At 34.8% G+C, this 20,898-nt stretch overlaps 1 protein-coding gene across 1 annotated transcript in view; it reads right to left on the bottom strand.

Moving 5' to 3' along the window:
- Gpc3 (glypican 3) overlaps nucleotides 1-20,898 on the bottom strand; it is a 423,699-nt gene that overhangs the window by 205,825 nt on the left and 196,976 nt on the right. The window lies entirely within an intron of this gene.

The following is a 20,898-nucleotide window of genomic DNA, read 5'->3' as shown; positions in this document are numbered from 1 at the left end:
CTTTCTGAACATCATGACCAAACTCTGATGTGCACATAAATTCTTAAACACACAAATTATGTTTCAAATGACAAAAGCTGGGATTCAGTTAACATTTCAGCCTTTCATGAAAATATTGATTAAAAATTGGCTAAATGAGAAATTATTTCTCTTTCTCTCATTGATTTATTCAGATAAAAAGAAATTATATTTCAGATCATTTCATTCTTAGGCAGAGATAAATATTTGACAACAAACCATACACTGTATAAACACATAACAATTTAAGCCTGTTCAGCCCTGGGGGAGAGGGAAGTTATTAGCCAAGAATAAAAGTTATCATGAATTTCATCATTTTGGGTAGATCTTCTCCAGATAGCTTTAAAGGGAGCTATCAGCCAGACTGCCGGACCTGGAAATGAAATTTATCAACTGAAAGAGTATCTGGATGGGAAAAACAATTCATGCACTTATCTATATATTTGATACTGAAAATAATTGCAAACTAAACATCTGGAAAGACAACTGTGAAGCTTCCTTCATAAGTTCAGCTTTCACATGATTTGGAAGCCTTATCTACTCCACAGAGACCAGGAATTCATGATTACATCTGCTATCCCAACCCATTGGCATAAGGCCCAATTAGTGTCATTGGTCTGAGAGACAAAGTCGTAATATCCCCATTTTATTTTCTCCAAACCGACATATTCTAAACATATTATCCCAAATAATCAGAGTTATGCATTTATATAAGTGAAGGAAAAACAACTATAGTAATAGGTTTTTCAAGAAATGAGAGTTTTAAAACAAGCAAACAAGAACCTAAGTTTCCTGAGAAGTTTAAAATTAACTTAGTACTTTCAATTCCTTTCAAAATACAAAGGTCCATAACAGATGTATTCCAAATGATGCCAATTCATGAGCCTTGAAAAATCAAATTATTACCACTTTCAGACTACTAGAGGGACTGTATTCCAGCAGTTCCTTGGGATCACTTAGTCCAACATTTCAGTCATCTGTGACAGAAGCGAGCTCTAGGTTGTGTCACCACCATCTGCCCTAGATCCCTCACAAGGTAGAACATGCTCCTTAGATTCTTCCCTTGGGCTTATGACATGCCCAGCAATGTTGAACAGATGCCAGTGAAATTCTGTAGAGCTTCTAAGTCCACTTGAGGAAACATGAGTTTGGAACACATCTTAACTTTCTATAAAGGTTTTTGAGAATATGTGTGTTGGCTATAGGTCCAAGGGCAGCTCAAGTGTAACTGTCATGGGGAGACATTATTTTGTGCTGCTTATTTCTGTTTTGCACCTGTGGGACCTGGGAGAAATATCTTTCTTTCCATCAATTACTGCATGTTCATTTGTTTGTTTTGTTTAGAACATTAAGCAATTCCTATCATGTTTATCTATGTTGCAACAAACTTCCTAGCTCCACATACTACTTATTGTTGAATGTAAAAGGTAGGTGAGGTCAATACAAAGGACCAGTCAATGAATTCTTTAAAATCATCAGAAATTTGGGGATTTAAAAGTTTTTATTCATTTTAATTACACTTAGCAATCATTTATTTCATATTGGGTGCTGTGCCAGATACTGGGGGTACAAAAGCACTACCTAAATGGAAATAAATGATACACTATTATTGTCTTTGAAATATTTGCAAGGATGTTGGGCATGGTGATACAAGCCTGTAATTCCAGGTATGCCTGTAGTTCCAGCTACTTGAGAGGCTGAGGTAGGAGATAGTAAGTTTGAGGACAGCCCGTGTGACTTAGAGAGGCACTGTTCAAAACCAAGTTTTTGTTTTTTAAAAAAAGGTTTTAAAAGGCTGGGGTGTAACTCAGTGGTAGAATGTTGTCTAGAATGGACAAGGCCACGGGTTGAATCTCCAATACTGCCAACAAACAAAAAAAAGACATATTCACAGGGCCGGGGTTGTGGCTCAGTGGTATAACGCTTGCCTAGCATGCTGAGGCACTGGGTTTGATCCACGGAACCACGTAAAAATAAAAAATAAAGGTATTATGTCCATTTGTATAAAAAAACATATTCACAAGATAGATGGTTTAGAGTGTGCAAAACTTTTGCATGTATATTATGACAGCTCTTTTCTGGCATAATATTAGTGTATTATGTAATATTAGTGTATTATCATTGTATGTGATAGTGGAATTCTTTGTGATATTGTGATATATTCATATAGGCACATTTGGTAATATAACCCCATTTTACAAATGATGATATTGAGTCTCCACAGAGTGAGAGGACTTCCACAGGGTCATACAGCTGCAAAATAGAAGTAATCAACACACACTGGTCTCTCCTGAGGACATATGCAATCTAGCTGTCCTCAGACCCATAGCCAATACACATTCTCAAAAACTTTTGTAGAAAGTTCTGTTTTAAACTCATTATTTTCTCATTAGGTAATGAGAAATTTCCATTCCTTTCTGAATGGAAATGCAGTAGACATAATTGCAGCCCAAAGGCCAATAAAGCAGAGTGTCACTTGCACCTTTGCCTTGGGGCATCATGAAGTAAGAGAAGAAAGAAGAATGATACAGAGACGCAACCCCTGTAGATCTCAATTATCCAAGGCACTGTAAATATATTCTTTACAAGGCAAATTTTATAAGAAATACACAGTGTATTTATTCTCTAATGAACAAGATATATGGTAGGGAAATCCCATAGATGCTATCCTTTTTTTTAAGTTTCTGTTACTACACTCTGGATCAATAAAAAAAGAAAATAACAAAAGATCATGAACTCTTCTGCAGAAAGAAAAACAAGAATACATATTGCATTGGGAAATGGCTGGGGGCCCATATCAAAACTCAGGTTCATGCATGTGCTTTCCTCCAAATTCCATAGCTCAGAATCCATTTAGCATATCTCTAGGTTTTACCCCACCCTCTTATTTCTATATCATAGGACAACAGACCAAACTATAAGTACTCAAACAAAGGCTCTTGGGGGACATATAGGAACCAACATTAAAACAAACAGGAGGTGAAAAGGAAAACTTTTCTAGGCAACTTCAGGTTTCATGAAATAAAGCCAAGGGCTAAAATAACCGTAAGGCAGTTTGCTCCATTGTTTTTTTTTTGGGTCAGATTAGAATGTACACTTCAGCTAGGGGAGGCTTTTTGCTCTCTTTCCTGGGACAAAGTCAATATATATGACCAAGAAATATTGAAACAAATGATTGTAAAATAGAGCTATTATGAAAAATTTGGAACTGAATAGAAAATATTCTCATTATTTACAGCATATCGAAATATACGTGATATATATATAAATAGATTTAATAATATATATATATATTTAATAAACTGAGTTAATACACATTCTGACATAGCAAGTTTTCTAGATTTCTAGATGTCCCTATCACCCTCCTGGTCACCAATATTTGGGCATGCTGTAGTTTTGTCAATGTCCTCCTTAAATTATGGTGCTCAAAAAAGGACAGGATTCTCCAGATGTAGTTTGACAGATGAAGTGTACAACCAGGCTATCACAGCTCCTTAAGTGGTTCAATAACTTCTTATCCTACCCCCTAGGTCATATAGCCTATTATAGCAGCAAAATAATTATCCTTAGTATTGGGTGCTGATGTACCTGCATTCACACCCAGACAGAGGAGATGTGCTTTTATGGACATTTTCAAAAACAGACTGAGAATTTTTAAAAAAAAGTATACTTGAAAGAAGAGAATAAATGAACCATGGAATCTCTTTCAAGCCCCATAGAATAAGAAAGTCCTTATAGAAGCAGGTTATTTTTTTCAAGGCAGTTTTCCTGGCACTGTAAGAATGGAAAATATTTTGTAAGAAGAAATTTCCTTTTCTTTTTCTTTCTTGTCTACTTCAGTACTGGGGATGAATCCAGGACATCATGCATGCTAGGCAAGTGCTCTACCATTAAGCTACAGCCCAATCCTAACAACATTTTATATTCCTAGGATAAACGCCTCTCAATTGAATCAACTAAAAATAGTTCTTATTTTCAAGCACAGATACCTTAATGAAAAAAAAGAAATATAAACTTTATGAGGTACCTGTAATGCATGCCAGTATCTGGGGTAAACTTTCTCATATCTGTCCTCTAATTGCTTTGACATAAACCATATATGTTTGGAAATAATTTTATTATGCTGGTGAGAAAATCGAGGCTGAGAAGTTAAGTGACTCACACAAGGTAATGATCTCTAGCTAAAGGCCAGGGCCTGAATATAATGTTGGTACACAAACAGTTTTAATAAATCGCTAGAGCTTGAGTGTGGACTAGTTTGAAAATTAAAACCTCCTGGGGTCCCAGACCTATGGATTTCCCCATACTTGAATGGGATTTACCTCAAGAAACAACAAACTTCTCACAGTGAAGATACAAGAAAAGTCTTGTTTTTCAGGCAGGGAAGGGAAAATTAATAATTTTTAAATACTCCATGATCATTTTGCCAGAACAAATGCTTGCTCTTTATAGAATATATAATTTACGAAAGCTTGACAAAACTGGAGGAAGGGCAGTTAGATAATTCAGGATCCTCTAGACTTCCTGTCATACCTAGCCTAAGTAAAACTTCTAAAGTCACAGTCCAAAGAGTTAAAACCATGAAAATACTGTGATTAATCAGAAGATTGTAGAACTTCCCTTTAACATCTAATCAATAAATCTAAAATATAGTAATAGTTCATTACAACTGAGAGGGCTACAAGACCCAGATCCTATTTAAGGGAGAGAGTTCTTAGGGAAACCTAAAACAAATAGGTGAGAAAAAAATTTAAGAGAGGAAACTGAAGCCTCTGGCATTTATAGTTACAGTAAATATTAAATAGCCCAGCTTCTAAGCAGGTTAACACAAAACTTCATATTAAATTTCTAATTACTAGCTGGATGCAGTAGCATACACCTGTAATCCCAGTGACTCGGGACTCTGAGGCAAGAGGATCACAAGTTTGCGGACAGCCTAAGCAACTTAGTGAGGCCCTAAACAATTTAGTGAGACCTGTCTCAAAATAAAAATATAAAGTGCTGGGAATGCAGCTCAGTGGTAAAGTACCCCTGGGTTCAATCCCTGGTACATAAAAAAGAAAGAAAGAAAGAAAGAAAGAAAGAAAGAAAGAAAGAAAGAAAGAAAGAAAGAAAGAGAAAAAGAAAAGCCTAATGACTTCAAATTCCTACTACCCAATATATCATGGCTTACTTTGAACAAGCAACTAAAAATCATATTAAAAAGTAAGATAAACACAGTCTGCAAATACAAAGCAATTATTAAAACCATATTCAGATAGGGCATAGATTTTTGGATTTATCAAACAGGAAATCTAAAACAACTAAGATTAATGTGGGATTAGAGGACAAAGAGCATGCAAGAACAGTTGGGTGATTTAAACAAAGATGAAAACTCCAACAGATACCAAAAGGATGTTGGAAATCAAGTATACTAAAACAGAAATGAAACATACCTTTCATAAGCTTATCAGTATGTTAAAAATGATCAAGAAAAAATCAGTGAACTTGAAGATATAGCAGTCACAAATTTTTAAAACTTCATTATAGATACAATTCACAGATCCAAAAAGCTCAGAGAACAAGAAGCAGAATTAAAAATAAAATGTCATGCCTGGGCATATATTCAAACTACAGAAAACCAAAGACAAAGAGAAAATCTTTAAAGAAGCTTATACAGGAATAAGGATAAAAATTACAACAATCATCATCAGATCCATGAAAGCAAAAAGGGTTAAGTGAAATATTGAAGATGTTATAAGAAATAAAATCCCATTAACCTACAATTCTGTATCCAGCAAAATTATCTTATAAAAGTGAAGAATAAATAAAGACTTTCTCGGGGCTGGTGTTGAGGCTCAGTGGTAGAGCACTTGCCTGGAATGTGCAAGACCCTGGGTTCAATCCTCAACACCACATAAAAATAAATAAGTGAAATAAAGGTATTGTGTCCAACTACAACTAAAAAATAAATATATTTTTTTAAAAATACTTTCCCTGACAAATGAAAATGGAGGGAATTTGTCTTCAGTAAACCTACCTTGCAAGAAATATTGAGACATTTTACAGGAAAATCATGTAGACCAGGAAATCAGATCTACATCTGGAAAGAAAGAGTGTTGGAGGGGCTGGGGTTGTGGTTCAGTGGTAGAGCACTCACCTAGCACATGTGAGGCCCTAGGTTTGATCCTCAGCACCACATAAAAATAAATAAATAAAGGTATTCTGTCCAACTACAACTAAAAAATAAATTTTAAAAAAAGAGTGGTAGAGGAGCAATAAATGAAAATAAATAAATTTTTTCTATTTCTTTTTTAGATAATCTAATAGATCACTGTTCAAAGTAATATTGCAACAATGTACTTAGTAATTGTAGCATCTGAGTAAGTAACAACAATGGCAGCAATGTTTCAAGGAGTGAGAGAGAGGAACTGAGAATATTCTCTCTCCTTTCATTTTTGCAGTGCAGGGATCAAACCCAAGGCCTTGCACATACTAGGTAAGTGCTCTACCACTAAGCTATTTGTTTAGCCCTAATTATCCCCTTAAATGTGAATGGCTTAAAAACAGATTAAAAGATTGGAGTAGATATAAAAAATAGGGCCCAACTTTATGTTATCAGTAGGAAACACACCTTAAATATAATGATACAAATACTAATTAAGGAAAAACATTACTACTAACACCACAGAAGTCCAAAGAATCATTAGAACAATGATGCACCACAAATTTGATAATTTAGAAGAAATGGGTAAATATACAGACACAATCCTTACTGATTAAATTATGAAGAAATAGAGTTCTTCAACAGATCAATAATGAATAACAAGATTGAATTAATAATAAGAACTCTGTTATCCAAGAAAATCCTAGGACCAGATGGCTTCACTGCTGACTTTTAACAAACATTTGAACAACTAATACCAATTATTAAATTACTCCAAAAATCTGAAGAGATGGGCATTCTTCCAAACTCATTATAAGGCCAGTATTACTTTGATACACAAACTAGACAGGGACACATCTAAGACAAAAAAGGGGGGGGGAATAGTTACAGGCCAATATCCTTAATGAACTTAGATGCAAAAATCCTCAGCAAAACACTAGCAAACTGATTCCAACAGCCAGCACATTAAAAGGTTATTCACAGTCAGGAGTGATGGCACACGCCTGTAATCCCAGTGACTCAGGAAGCTAAGAAAGGTGGATCATAAGTTTGAGATTAGTCTCAGCCACTTCGCAAGACCCTTAGCAACTTAGCGACCCTGTCTCAAAATAAAAATCAATCAATAAATAGATAGACAGGGGTGTAGCTCAATGGCAATGTGCCCCTGGATTGAATCCCTAGTGCCAAAAGAAAAGAAGACAAGCGATTATTCACAATGATCAAGTGAAATCCATAGATGCAAGGATAGTTCACTATAAGAGCTAATATCAGATTGAATGGGGGGGGTAGTCGGAAAGTTTTTTCTAAGAGCTGGAACAAATCAAGGAGGCTTACTCTCACTACTCATATTTGACAAAGTACTGGAAATCCTAGCCAAAGCAATTGGGCGAGAGAAGGAAATAAAGGGCATTTGAACTGGAAAGTAAAAAGTCAAATTGTCATTGTTTGCAGATGGCATGATTTTATATATAGAAAACCCCAAAGACTGCAACAACAAATTATTAGAACTATAAAACTAATTCAGCAAATTTGAAGGACATAAAATTCAGTAGCATTTCTATATACCAATAGAAAATTATCAGATAGAGAAAACAAGAAAGCAATCCATTTATAACAGCTACAAAAATAAAGTAACAAAATTTAACCAAAGAAGTGAAAGATCTATAAAGTAAAAACTATAAAACAATGAAGAAAGAAACTAAATAGAACATATATACATATGCAAAGTGGGAAGACATTTCATATTCATGGATTGGAAGAATCAATATCATTAAAATGTCCATACTATCAAAAGTTGACCTATATATTCAAAGAGGCATATAAAAATGCTCCATATCACTAATCAGAAGAGAAAACAAATCAAAACCACAATAATATATCTCTTTAACCCAGTAAGAATGATTATTATGTAAAAGTCTAAAGATATCCAGTACTGTTGAGGATATAGAGAAAAGCCAAGACTTGAACAGTGTTGGTGGGAATATACATTCGTATAACCATTATGGAAAACAGTGTGGAAGTGCCTCAAAAATTAAAAACACAACTACCACATGACCCAGAAATCCCACTGCTAGGTAACATATAAAGGAAAGGACATAAGTATGACAAAGAGATATCTGTATTACCATGTTTATGTGTCCATCAACTAATGGATGGATAAAGAAAATATGGTATATATATACACTATGAAATACTATTCAGCCACAAAAAAGAATGAAATCCTGTGATTAACAACAACATGAATAGAACTACAGATCATTATGTTAAGTAAAAAAAGGACAGCATAGCAAGTAAAATACCATATAATTTCACATGTGGACATAAAAGTTGAGGATATAATGTACTTACTAAGAGCTAGGGACAGTTGAGGGAAGGGAAACATAGGAAGGGGTTTATTACTAGGTACTGAGTTATACTTAGATAGGAGTAGGAAGTTCTAGTGTGCTATTGTACAGTAGGGTGACTATAGGTAAAAAAAATGTACTATGTATTTCAAAAAGCTATAAAAAACCTTTTTGAATGTTTTTACCATAAAGAAATAAAAATGTTTGAGGCGTTAGATATGTTTAACCTGATCTAAATGTCATACAATATATGTGTGCATGGAAACATCACATGGTACCCCACAAATATGTACAACTTTTGTTTTTATGTATCAGTTAAAATGTTTAAATCTTTCTGGGTTCAGTGAAACCTGCCTGTAATCCCAGCAACTCAGGAGACTGAGACAGGAGGATCACAATTTCATGGCCAGTGTCAGTAATTTAGCAAGATCCTGTCTCAAAATAAATAATAAAGGGGATGGGACTGTAGCTTAGTGGTAGAGTCCCCAAGTTCAATCCCTTGTACCAAAGGAAAAAGAAAGATCTAAATCAATATAAAGAAACAGAAAAAACTGAAGTAGGCAAATTAATGTCACACTAAGCACACTTTGGAAGAAGGAAAATTATGAGGGATTCAGAGGGGCATTACTTACTGGTCTGTTCTCCAAGAAAACATAATAATCCTTAAAGTGTAGGAACTAACAATATATGTGAGGCAAAAGCTGGTAGGTCTGCATAAAGAAATAATAAAAACCCACTATTATAGCTGTAGATGTCAATGTCTCTCAGTATCTAAAAAGTTCATTAGGCAGAGAACTAGTAAGAACATAGTTTAACTGAATAGCACCATGTATCAACTGGATCTAATTGATATGGATAAAACACTTCATCTATCTACAGCAGAATACACATTTTTCTCCAGCACCCATAGAACATCCACATTCTGGGCCATAAAATACATCTTACTAAATTTTAAAGCATAAAATTCATACAAAGAATGTTATCAAATCACAATGGATTTAAACTACAAATCAGTAACAATAGTAACAGACCACTTTCAATCACTTGCAAAACAACACATGGGCATTCAGGGTGTAGCTAGTGGTAGGGCACTTGCCTAGTATACATGACAGCCTGGTTCCTATTCCCAGCACTACAAACCAAAACTTAAAAAAAAAACACAAACAAACAAACAAACAAAAACAAACAAAAAACCCACATGGGACCAAAAAAAACTCAAGAAAAAATTCAATGTGTTTAACTAAATGAAAATAAACATACAATTTGTGAGATGCAGTAAAAGCAGTGCTTTCTGTGCTTACAAACTTGGTAAAAGTGATGAAATGCACTGGAATGACCTAAATTCAAAATTTCTATAAAGTTACGGTAACCTGGACATGATGGTATTAATAAAAGAATAACAGAATAGATTAATGAATGCAGAGCTTAGAAATAGACCACACAAATATAATCAACTGATCTTGACCAAAAAGGGAAGGCAATTCAATAGAGAAAGATTGGTCTTTCCAACAACTAGTGCTGGAATAATTGGACATCCACATGTAAAGAAATTAATGTACACACAGACTTTTCAACATTATAAAATTAAGTCAAAATTGATCAAATATTTGAATGTAAAATTCAAAATTATAAAATTTCTTGAAGATAACATGGAGAAGATTTTGGTGGCCTTTGGCTTGCAATAAGTTTTTAGCTATTAAAAAAAAAAGCACTATCCATGACATTTAAAAAAATGATAAAACTTTATTAAGATTAGAGAAATTTGTTCTGTAATCTTTAAAAAAAAGTAAAGAGAAAAGCATTTGTCACAAACATAAAAGGCAAGCCATACAGTGGGAGAAAATATTTGAAAAATACATATATGGTAAGTGTCTTGTATCCAAACTGTACAAAAAAGATTTAAAATCAGTAAGAAAACAAGCAACTCCATTATAAGATGGGCAAAATATCTGAACAGACACTTTGCCAAAGAAGATAAACAGATGGAAAATAAGCATAAAAATGATAACGTCATATTTCATTAGGAAAATGCAAGCTAAAATAACAATGAGATGCCATTGAATAGCTATTAGAATGGCTACAAGTCATAAAACCAATGATACCAAATGCTGCAAGGATGCAGAGAACAAGCATTCTCATTGGGAATGCAAAATGGTACAGTCATTAGAAGACTGCTTAGCACTTTCTGACAAAACTAAATTGTACATTTGCCGTGTGATCCAGTGATTGTGCTCCTTGGTATTTACCAATCCAAACTGATTTGAAAACTCATATCCACATAAACCCTGCATATGAATGTTTATATAACAGCTTTATTCATAATTGCCAAAACTTGGGAGCAAGCAAAATGCTTTCAGGGCTGAACTGGATAAATAAACTGGGGTACTTTCAGAAAATGGAGTATTATTCACCACTAGAAAGAAATGAGATATCAAGCCATGAAAAGACATGGAGGAAACTTAATTCATCTTACTAAGTCAAAGAAGTCAATATGAAAAGTCCACATACTGTATAATTCAAATACATGGCATTCTCAAAAAGGAAAAACTACAGAGATACTAAAAAGTTTAATGGTTGCCAGGGGGCTGAGAAAGGGAGTGGATGGGAGAATATCTCAAGTTTGAGACTGGAGGGTGGTGAAACTATATTGTTTGATATTCTAATGGAGGATACACGAAATTATGCATTTCTCAAAACAGAACTGTACAATATAAATAGTAAAAATTAATGTAAATATGGACTTTGGTTAATAATTATCAACATTGGCTCATTAATTTTAACAAATATATCTCACTAATGCTAACAATATTAGTCATTTTCTAAAAAAAATTAGTTGTAGATGGACACAATACCTTTATTTTATTTATTCATTTTTATGTGGTGCTGAGGATCAAACCCAGTGCCTCACACATGCTCGGCTAGTGCTCTGCCACTGAGCCACAACCCCAGCCTGTAACAATGCAGGAGAAAGAAAGAATGTAGAAACTGTATTATGTGCTCCATTTTTCTTTAAATCTAAAACTGTTCTAAACAAATAGAGTATTAATTTTTCAAACTGAAAACTAACCTGGACCTTGGAAATTAATTCTTGATGGAACTAGTGACTGGAGCCACTGAACAGTGTTAAGTCACTCCCTCTTTTTTTCCTTCAATCTGCTTTGACATTTCTTTCATGAATTAGGGAGTTTCAGCATACAATAGATGCCATATGGCATCAATGTAATTTTAATTGGAAAAACCACTGGAAAAAGTTAATGGACCAAAACACCCAAACAGGTAACACATTTCAATGTTATTTTTGAATGCTGAATGACTTTTAAAAACTCAACCACATAGAAACTGCAAGTTTAGGTTGTTAAAAAAAAAAGGACCCACATTTAAAAAAAAAATAGTTCATATAGTTCATAAAGGACAGCAAAAGTATTGTTCAAATTTTTGTTGGATTTTTCCAGCTTTTTATGGTTCATATTAATTTAACTTAAATCGACTAAACTTTAAAAAAGTTGTTATTAAAAATAAATCATTTATTTGTGCAGGCCCATGACCAGCCTATAAATGTGTTTTAGTTTTAAAGCTAAGCTACTAAATACAAGGTATATCATTTAGAAGGGAAGAAATGAGTAAAAGTAAAAATTTTAAAAATTTCATGAGCTATTACATTTATCATTAGATAGATAGATAGATAGATAGATAGATAGATAGATAGATAGATATTCCCCCATAGGCTATTACAGACTAGAGAGGACAATTAAAATGATTCATTCAAAGAGTCTTCAGAAATAAAAAGTGAATATCCCTAACCACTAGAAAATTTATGGGTCTGCAACAGTTGACCACACTTTTGCCCCATTATCCCAATTAGTTCTTATAATTTACCCTCCATTAGCTTTCCTGAACAACTAGTTTACTTTCACCTTCTGGACACTATGATACATATAACTCATAATTTTTCCCTCTTCACATTTATGATGAGAAAGTGTGGAGCCAAATTTATAGCCTACTTCTATCAAGCATAATAAACTCCATGCATGCATTTTGTGTTATAACCTTAATCCTAGTTCCAACCTTCCTTTCCTACCTGCATATTCCTATTTGCCTAATTGTTCCTATGTATTTTAGTTGCAGTGTATTCCATTTTCATTATGTACATTTTCAGCACTTTAAATTCTTTTGGGAACAAGGTGGGATGCAATAAATAAGTAGATTAGTAAATAAGAAGGAGCAAAGGGGAGGTATATCTATCACTTTATGACAAAATGTCATTGCAATAATATATTCTCATGCGTTGGTGAACTAACTATAGTAATGCTTGTACTTATCAATAGCCAGGACCTTGTCAGGAACTCATTAGCAGCCCATCACTATCTTTCCAAGCAGCTATTAGGTCTCTATTTTTACTTTTTTTCCACATCTTAAAAATGTTAGCCAGTTAGGGTGGTATAATCCTATAAGCTCAGCTACTCAGGAGGCTGAGGTGGGAGGATGGCAAGTTTGAGGTCAGCCTCAGTAACTTAAGGAGAGTGTCTCAAAATAAAATTTAAAAAGTGGTACAGTGCCTAGTGTTTATCCTAGAGTGTAAGGTCTTAGGTTCAATTCACGGTACTGCAAGAACAAAACAAAATGACAACAAAAATAAAAACAGATGAAGGTCAAATATATGTCATAACTTTAAAAATCAAGTTGGTACTAATAAGGCTGGCTTCATTCATCAGGGTTCAGAAGAGATTTATTTTCACACTGGATTTTGGAACATGACACCTCTGAGAAACCAGGAAAGTAGCTACAAAAAACAATGTAGGAGAACTCCAGATGAAAGTTTGTTTCTTAAGTTGATAAAACTTTATTCTAAGAACAATTTTGTCTTGCAGAAGCCATAAATGAGTTTGTAAACCCATTTTATTGTGGACACACCAAGAATAACCAGTTCTTATATAAAAGACTCTTGTGGACCAGCATTTTTCAGGCTATCATCTCAATGAGTTATTTCTATTTTCTTGGACTTTTTAAAATTCTGTGTGTCCCAGGATTTCACTGGATCACTTCTTGATTTATTGGAAAATCGTACTTATTCAAGTTTCCCATAACTAAGAAATGATAACTATTAACAGAGGCATCAGGGTCCCATTCTTATAAAATAAGAATGTCCCTTTATACAAAATAAAATCTAATGGAATCCAAGAAAATAAATTTCTACAGTTCCTCCAATAATCTGATACAGGCTAAATATTTTAAAAGATCCCAGAGCTCCCCAAATAATTCACTTAATTAAAAAAAAATCTTAAAAAAACATCCTTTTCCAAAGAGTTTATGTGGAGAAGACATGGATTACTCCTAACAGCCATGAAAAGAATGGCATATGTGTTAGCTAGACCAAAAAAATCACTAAGACATACTGTAGGTATGATAATTGTTTTCTAAACTTGTGAAATTTTGTTTCATACTGTAGGGCCATAATCAAGGCTAAAAACTTCCTTCTCTTAACCACTTACTAACATTAACCATAGCTTAGGGAAATAAAAATGAGCTTTTCAGAACATATTGAATGAAAGATTCCACTCCATAAAGAGAGAATAGCTTCATTTAAAGGTTTAAATGCAAACATTCTGATAGTGCCTTTATCAAATAAAAAAACCTGTACTCCTTTTCAATGTACCTTTAGTTATTGGAAAGAAAGAGCCAAACACTTAAGGGATCTTTTGTGCTGCTGTTAGTACAATTAATATGTGTATTTCACACAATCTTGCTCTTGTCTGCTCTTCTTTCCCGCTTTAACCACTTAAGACACTAAATTAGTATCCTAAGAAAGATCGAATGTCAGAGTTAATGTAACTATTGTTATTGAGGAAAATTTTGTCAGTAACTTGTTATTAAGGATTACCATAGCACTTTGTATTTCTATAAGTGCTTCACAACCAAAGGTTTAGTAACTACAAAAACAATAAACTCCTCTTCCCCATTATTATTGGAAGGTATATTCCCTCTTCCTTTTCCTCAGTAATGAGAAGGGTCAGATCAGAGTTGGCTTAAAGTTTACACACACACACACACACACACACACATACACCCTCCAAAGGCGTTATTCATTTATTCAACAAGTATTCATCAAGCACTTATCATAATAATTTTATTTTCCCTTGGTACAGCTAGAGAGCTGTAAGACTCCCTATCTACTCTCTTGTGAAATCTCAGATAAGAGATTGTCCATGTCCCAAAGGTGTGGGGCCAATGCTTCTCCTGTTGAGCCATACCATAATTTCTAGAGACATAAGTCCAATCTAAATTTCATCTTGTTTGGACCCCAAATAATGATAGGCCCCTAACATTATGTGAAATCAGCAACATTAACCACTTGCTAGAAAAACTATTTAGAAACCATTAATGAGACATCTTAGTATTAGATTGATTATACTTGTATAAAATATATTTTCAATTTAATGTATCCTAAATGCATATTATCTGCTAGAGTGTAAATATAACATGCAATGACATCGTTCCTTAGGCCTTAAAAGCTTGCAATATCAGCTTGATGAAATAATAGCTGCCCTATCTCAGTTGAGAAGCACAAAACACCACATAGGTTTGCAAGTACAGTTCATTCTGGGAATCTCTTACAGCTTAAATCTACCTAGTTTATATAGCAAGAGGTCACCATACAATATCTGCAAAGTGTCTCGTGTCATTTCAGATGTTTAAAATCTGTGTTCTAAGTTAATTTTCCTCCTTCTCTATCACGGAAAGTAAGTGTGTGTTTGTGCACTGGTGCATGCATGTGTGCGAACAGTAGCTAAGACAAACATTATTATCCCAATTTCACACATGAGGTAACAGAAACTAAGATTGGCTGTGTGGTTGATGGTGGTAGCAACAGAACACAAGATTCCTGACTGTCTGTGCAAGGCTTTTTCCATTGTATCCACCTCCTTCAAGGGCAAATATTCCATAGCACTTAAAGATTACCTTTAGGTATAATAAAGAACTAGCATCCATGGGGCATTCACCATCTGTCAGGCAGTGTTTCAAGCATTTTATGTGAATTAATTCATGTACTTATCAGAACCACTCTATGAGGGAAAGAATATTATCTCCATTTTACAGATAAGAAAACTGAGGTTCAGAGAGCTCAATAAGTAGAAGAGCCAAGATATGAATACATGCAGTCTGAATCCAGAGCTAACCCATTCAGCCACTATGCAATAATGCCTCAATGGATAGTTAACTTGTCTATTTTTCTTTTCCTTTTGGTCCAATTCTAAGTAAATTGAATACTTTAGTTGTTTGGCTACACTAGGTCTGCTGGATATATCAGGAAAATAACTCCACAAATTGGGTAAGATGCTAGGAAGAAGGCAAAAGGCTGAATGATTCCAACTACTTGCTAAGAAAAATTCCCCAGAAATACATTGCCTGTGGTGCCTTATCATCATGATGAAATGGAAATTATAACAAAATAAATGAAAAAGCTCAATACTGTGCATTTCCTAGGGAGTATTGGTATGATGATGGAATCTTAGAGCTCTCTGCTCTAACTATAAAACCATGGTATTTAATTGAAAAGCTAGTGTTTGCAAAAAGGCCAGGCCCTCCCTTGAGCCACAGTTCCTTCAAAGGGCTACTGGCAGAGACAGGAGTGAAGGGCCAGGATCTTGACAGTTTCTTGGGACTCAATCTCCTGCAGGGTACTCTAGTACATCAAACACAAGGAAAGTAAGGGCTGGGAGACTTGGGAAGGCTGGTGTGATTAACTCAGGGGGACAGAGCTACTCAGGTGCACTCAATGGGCTCTGGCAGCAAGCAAAGTCTTGGCAGGAAGGTTAGTACCACCATAGGGACTCCAGCCTCAATCCATGTTAAGAGAACATCTGTGAGAAAGGAAATCCAGCTGTTGGCCAAGCCAGCCCCATTTATGTCTGCTCTCAGTACCCTGACATTTTCTGGGCTCAAAGAAAACCACGCCTGAATTACTAAAAGGCCTGGGCACTATTTTAAAATAATGCTTGGAGTGATCCGATGTCTAAAATGGCTTTCTGCCAGAAGGACCTTTGCCATAGTGCTGTAATCAAGGGGGCTTATTTTAAATGGGCATTTTCAAAATGGCCCATTGCTGTAATTTGGCAATATGCCTGGAAAAGGCTGATTTGGAGATTGGGCATTTTAAACAGAATTGCTAAAATACAAGTTACAGTCGCTTTTCCTAATGAGGTCTTCTGATCCTGTTGCTTGGCACTCTCCTTAAACATGCTTGGGGGCCCCCTTGGTGCAGGCTTGGAGGCTTCCCTGATCCCAGTGTAAGGGAAAACACAGCACAATTGCACTGTGTCCTCTTTAGCTGATATCATTAGCCTGACCTGTGTTATAAATTCCAGTTCATAAGGTCCAGAACAGTGGCGCTGACATCACTGAAAGTTCTATCTGCTCAAAGAAAGGAAGCTGAAGGGAAACCACTCAAAATGTGGTTCAAGTTTGAGACATACCAAGAAGAGACAAATTAAAATTCTAGTTTATCATTTTCTAAAATCTGCATATGGAAGCAGCTAAAGTCAATGCCTCTAGCCCAGAATGACCAAAAGCAAACTGGATAAGTAAGTTCTTTCTTATTATTCTTTAGTCTATAATTCCTCTAGTCAGGGAGTGGGAGGGAAATATTGGTGTCATATAGTCCTGGCATACCTTAATATGAATGCTTCATTTGTTTTTAAATGTAAATTTAAATTGCCCCTATATTAGGCCCATAATTAACTTACTGTTTTTCAATATTGTGCCTTTATTAAAAGCTTTCAGAACTGTTAGGATCTGAGCTTTTACCATAGAAGCTACCAATACTCATATATGCTGACAAATTCTAATGTATCTCCTTTCTCTACATCACTTTGCTCTTCCTGTATTGGATTTTTTCTCCTTTCCATGTATCTCTGAAAGAATGCCAGATAGAGGTCCGTGAATGTTTCCATGAAAAAAAAAGTTTACCTGTCATTGGTTAAAATACAATGGAACACTATTCCTCTTTTTTTTTTTACACAAGGGATCATGTGGGTCAGCTCACACACTGGCTTACAAAATTGTTTCTAAAAAAGGAGTTGGGTCAGATGAGAATGTTAATTTATCTGAACATACGTACGTCAGTATTGATAAAAATAAAGGTGCTATTGTATGATGATAGGACATACACCAACACCAGTCTGTTGCTGAGAAGGAACCACATAAACAGATTCATCGTGATTTGTCCCAACCTAGCTGGAATTGTCTATTCCAATAGCTCATTTAGGCTGATGTTATTATTATACCCCATCTCCCCCATATAAACTGTGGGCCCCTTTTCCATTAAATAAATGATAGTTTATTTTGTTCTATAAATGCCAAGGCATTGTTGGAGCCAGTGCTGAGATTGACAATCCAGGCTGAGTATCATTAGTTAACTTGATGTCAGCATATTGACTTTGCAGTGATGACTAGATAACAATAATAGCAATGACAATGTCAACAGTAACAACTCATGTCACCATTGCATGTTCATTTGGAACAGGCACTATTCTAAACCTCCTATATTTTATTAATTAATTGAATCCTCACAACCATCCTATAAGATTAGATATTATTTTTATTATTCCCATTCTTTAGGTGAGAAAACTGAGGCTCAGAGAGCAGAAGTAACTTGTCCAAAGCCTTACAACTACTTACTAAGTGCTATAGAGCTAGAATTCAAAGGGAACTCTTAAGCATTCCTCTCTAGTGCTCAATATGGGACACCAGACATTTTCCTTGAAGGAGAGAGGAAAGCACATTCACTGTTAAATGAATTTATCATTAACGTAAAAATAATATAAATTTCAAATAACATAAAAGCGGGTAGGGGACTTGCTTTTTACTAAAAAAAAAAAAAGACATGAATTAGTCAGAGCAGTACCAACTCACAGAGAAACACAAAGCCAGAAAAAAAGAAAATGATGCAATAAGTAGCTGAACTAACTTAAAATTGAGGGAGAAATGTAAATAAAATCTAAGTGCTATGTAGAAGGAAGGAAGTCCTCTTGTAAGGTAAAAGAAGAAAGAAAAGTATTTCAGGTATTTGCTTGTGATGAACAAAATGTCCTGGGAAATTAGCAGAACTGTGTTTTAATTTGACCTGATTCACAGAGTGTCAGCTCTTGGGTGCTAATGACAGTTCTTTCTCCATTAGAAATAGCAAAACAAAGGGGAAAAAATCAATAAAGTGAATATACCAAAAGAACTCTTTACATTTCCTCTTTAATTTTAAGTTAGTTCAATGAAGAACTTTAGTTATGGAGTAGTTTTCACATGGTAGAAGAAGAATCAGGTGAATCCTTCATTTTTTAGTTTTATTCTTGGTTTCCAAGACACTCTGTTCCCCTATATCTCTGCTTTGATGAGTAATTCAGAGAAATTCTTCATGCTTTTATATGAACACAGTGCCATCTCAAATAAACTACCTGTCACTGTGGATAGGTCATTTTCTTTCTCTGGCCCTCAGGGAGAGAGGATTAGCTGAGTGCTAAAATCCCTTCAAGCTCTGTAACTTCTATAATTCTGTCATAATTCTCAACATATACTTGTTGGATGACATTACACATCAACTCAAATGACAATATACTTCAGTATTTTACTAGGTAACTATAGGAACTCAAACATGACACACATAAAATATCAGACTTGGACATATACAGAAAACATAAAATGTTATTTTTTGTTTTATTCTTTCAAATTTTTTGGATGGGGGTTAACCAGGGATTGAACTCAGGGGCACTCAACCACTGAGCCACATCCCCAGCCCTATTTTGTATTTTATTTAGAGACAGAGTCTCACTGAGTTGCTGCTATTGCTAAGGTTGGCTTTGAATTTGCAATCCTCCTACCTTGACTCCCGAGCTGCTGGCATACACACAAGCATGTGCCATTGCACCCAGATTATTCTTCAGAATTTTAATAGAAACAAATGGAGTTAATTGGCTGAAGGATGCTAGCAGTCTGGCTACTAGAAAACCTCATTGGGCCTGGATTTGGCCTTCAGTAGAAATGTACAGACTCCTCTCAGGGGTAGATTCACATCAACCAAGTTCACAAGGGAAATTTTTATAATTTTAAAATGCCTGGAGTTTGGAGACTTAAAACTCAATTTCAACCATACTCTACTAATATGTACAATTACTATTAAAAGTAAAATTGGAAAAGTTAAAAAGAAACCTCAACTTTAATAATGTCCCAGATTGATGAAACCTCACCCACTATCAAATGTAAAGATTATTCCCATCTATAATGACATTGATGCTTCATGAGGCAACAGATCCTCACATAATCTCCCTGCTACCAAACAACATGGGAAACCAAATTATAACCCAAAGCTTGCTTTATAACTTCAGAATCAATGTCAACTCAAGATACAAGATTCAAATGCCTAATAATGACATCATGTTAAGAGAGATGTACTGTCATGTATAACTAATTAGAACAAATTTTAAAAAAAAGAAAAAAGAGATCTCTATGAATAGGATATTCTAAATAATATCAGAATATCTACCATTTATAAAGGGATTACTATGTGCCAAGTACCATGTTAAATATATAAATCATGTTACTTTATTCTCACAATGGCCCTATATGGTAAGTATCATTAAAACACCTATATTACAGGCAGAAACTAAGGCTTAGAAAAGTATAGCCACTTGCCTAAGCTTAAAGCTGGGGAATGGTAGCCATTAGATGTGAATCCAAGTCAGTCTGCTTATGAGACCTCACTTATAACCACTATCTCTGTGCCTTAGAGCAAAGACTTAGAATGCAATTTCTTTCCTGGTTGGAGTGAGTTGGTCAAGAGTTACTATTTTTCTCTGTAACTTGTTCCTTTTTATCTACTTCATGACTGACAGCCCCTGACCCCCACTCCTCGACTGACACATTCTTTCTTCAGCTGTTAACACTGTCAATCAGGCTACTATCTGGTCTTTTTTTCCCAGGAGCCATTAAGTCTGTCTGTCTCAGCTTCACTCCCTCTCTTTATGAAATGTAAGAAAAAATAAAGCTGAAAGAAATAAAGTAATAGTCACCAACATTCTCACCAACTAGTATGGACAATAGTTGACTTTGGGCATTTGCTTCCAGTCTTTTTTCTATATTTACACTTTACAAAATTAGACAATACCTGACTTCATTGTTCTTTTGTATTTAGTCTCTTCAAAGGGAATTTGCATAGCTCTGTTCTCATCCATAACTTGTTGATTTTGTTGATCCTCTAGCTTAGCTTAAGCAGCATTTTCCTTATTATCAGCATCTTGGGTCAGGCCCTCTCAAAGCTACTTTCATATATCAAGTACACATTATCAGATATGGTGAGATTGATATAAACAGACAAATAGACAGGTCATTTTATTAATACTAGAT

The sequence above is a fragment of the Urocitellus parryii genome, chromosome X (genome assembly GCF_045843805.1).
Source record: "Urocitellus parryii isolate mUroPar1 chromosome X, mUroPar1.hap1, whole genome shotgun sequence".
Lineage (NCBI taxonomy): Eukaryota > Metazoa > Chordata > Mammalia > Rodentia > Sciuridae > Urocitellus > Urocitellus parryii.
This window is presented reverse-complemented; position numbering and strand designations above follow the sequence as displayed.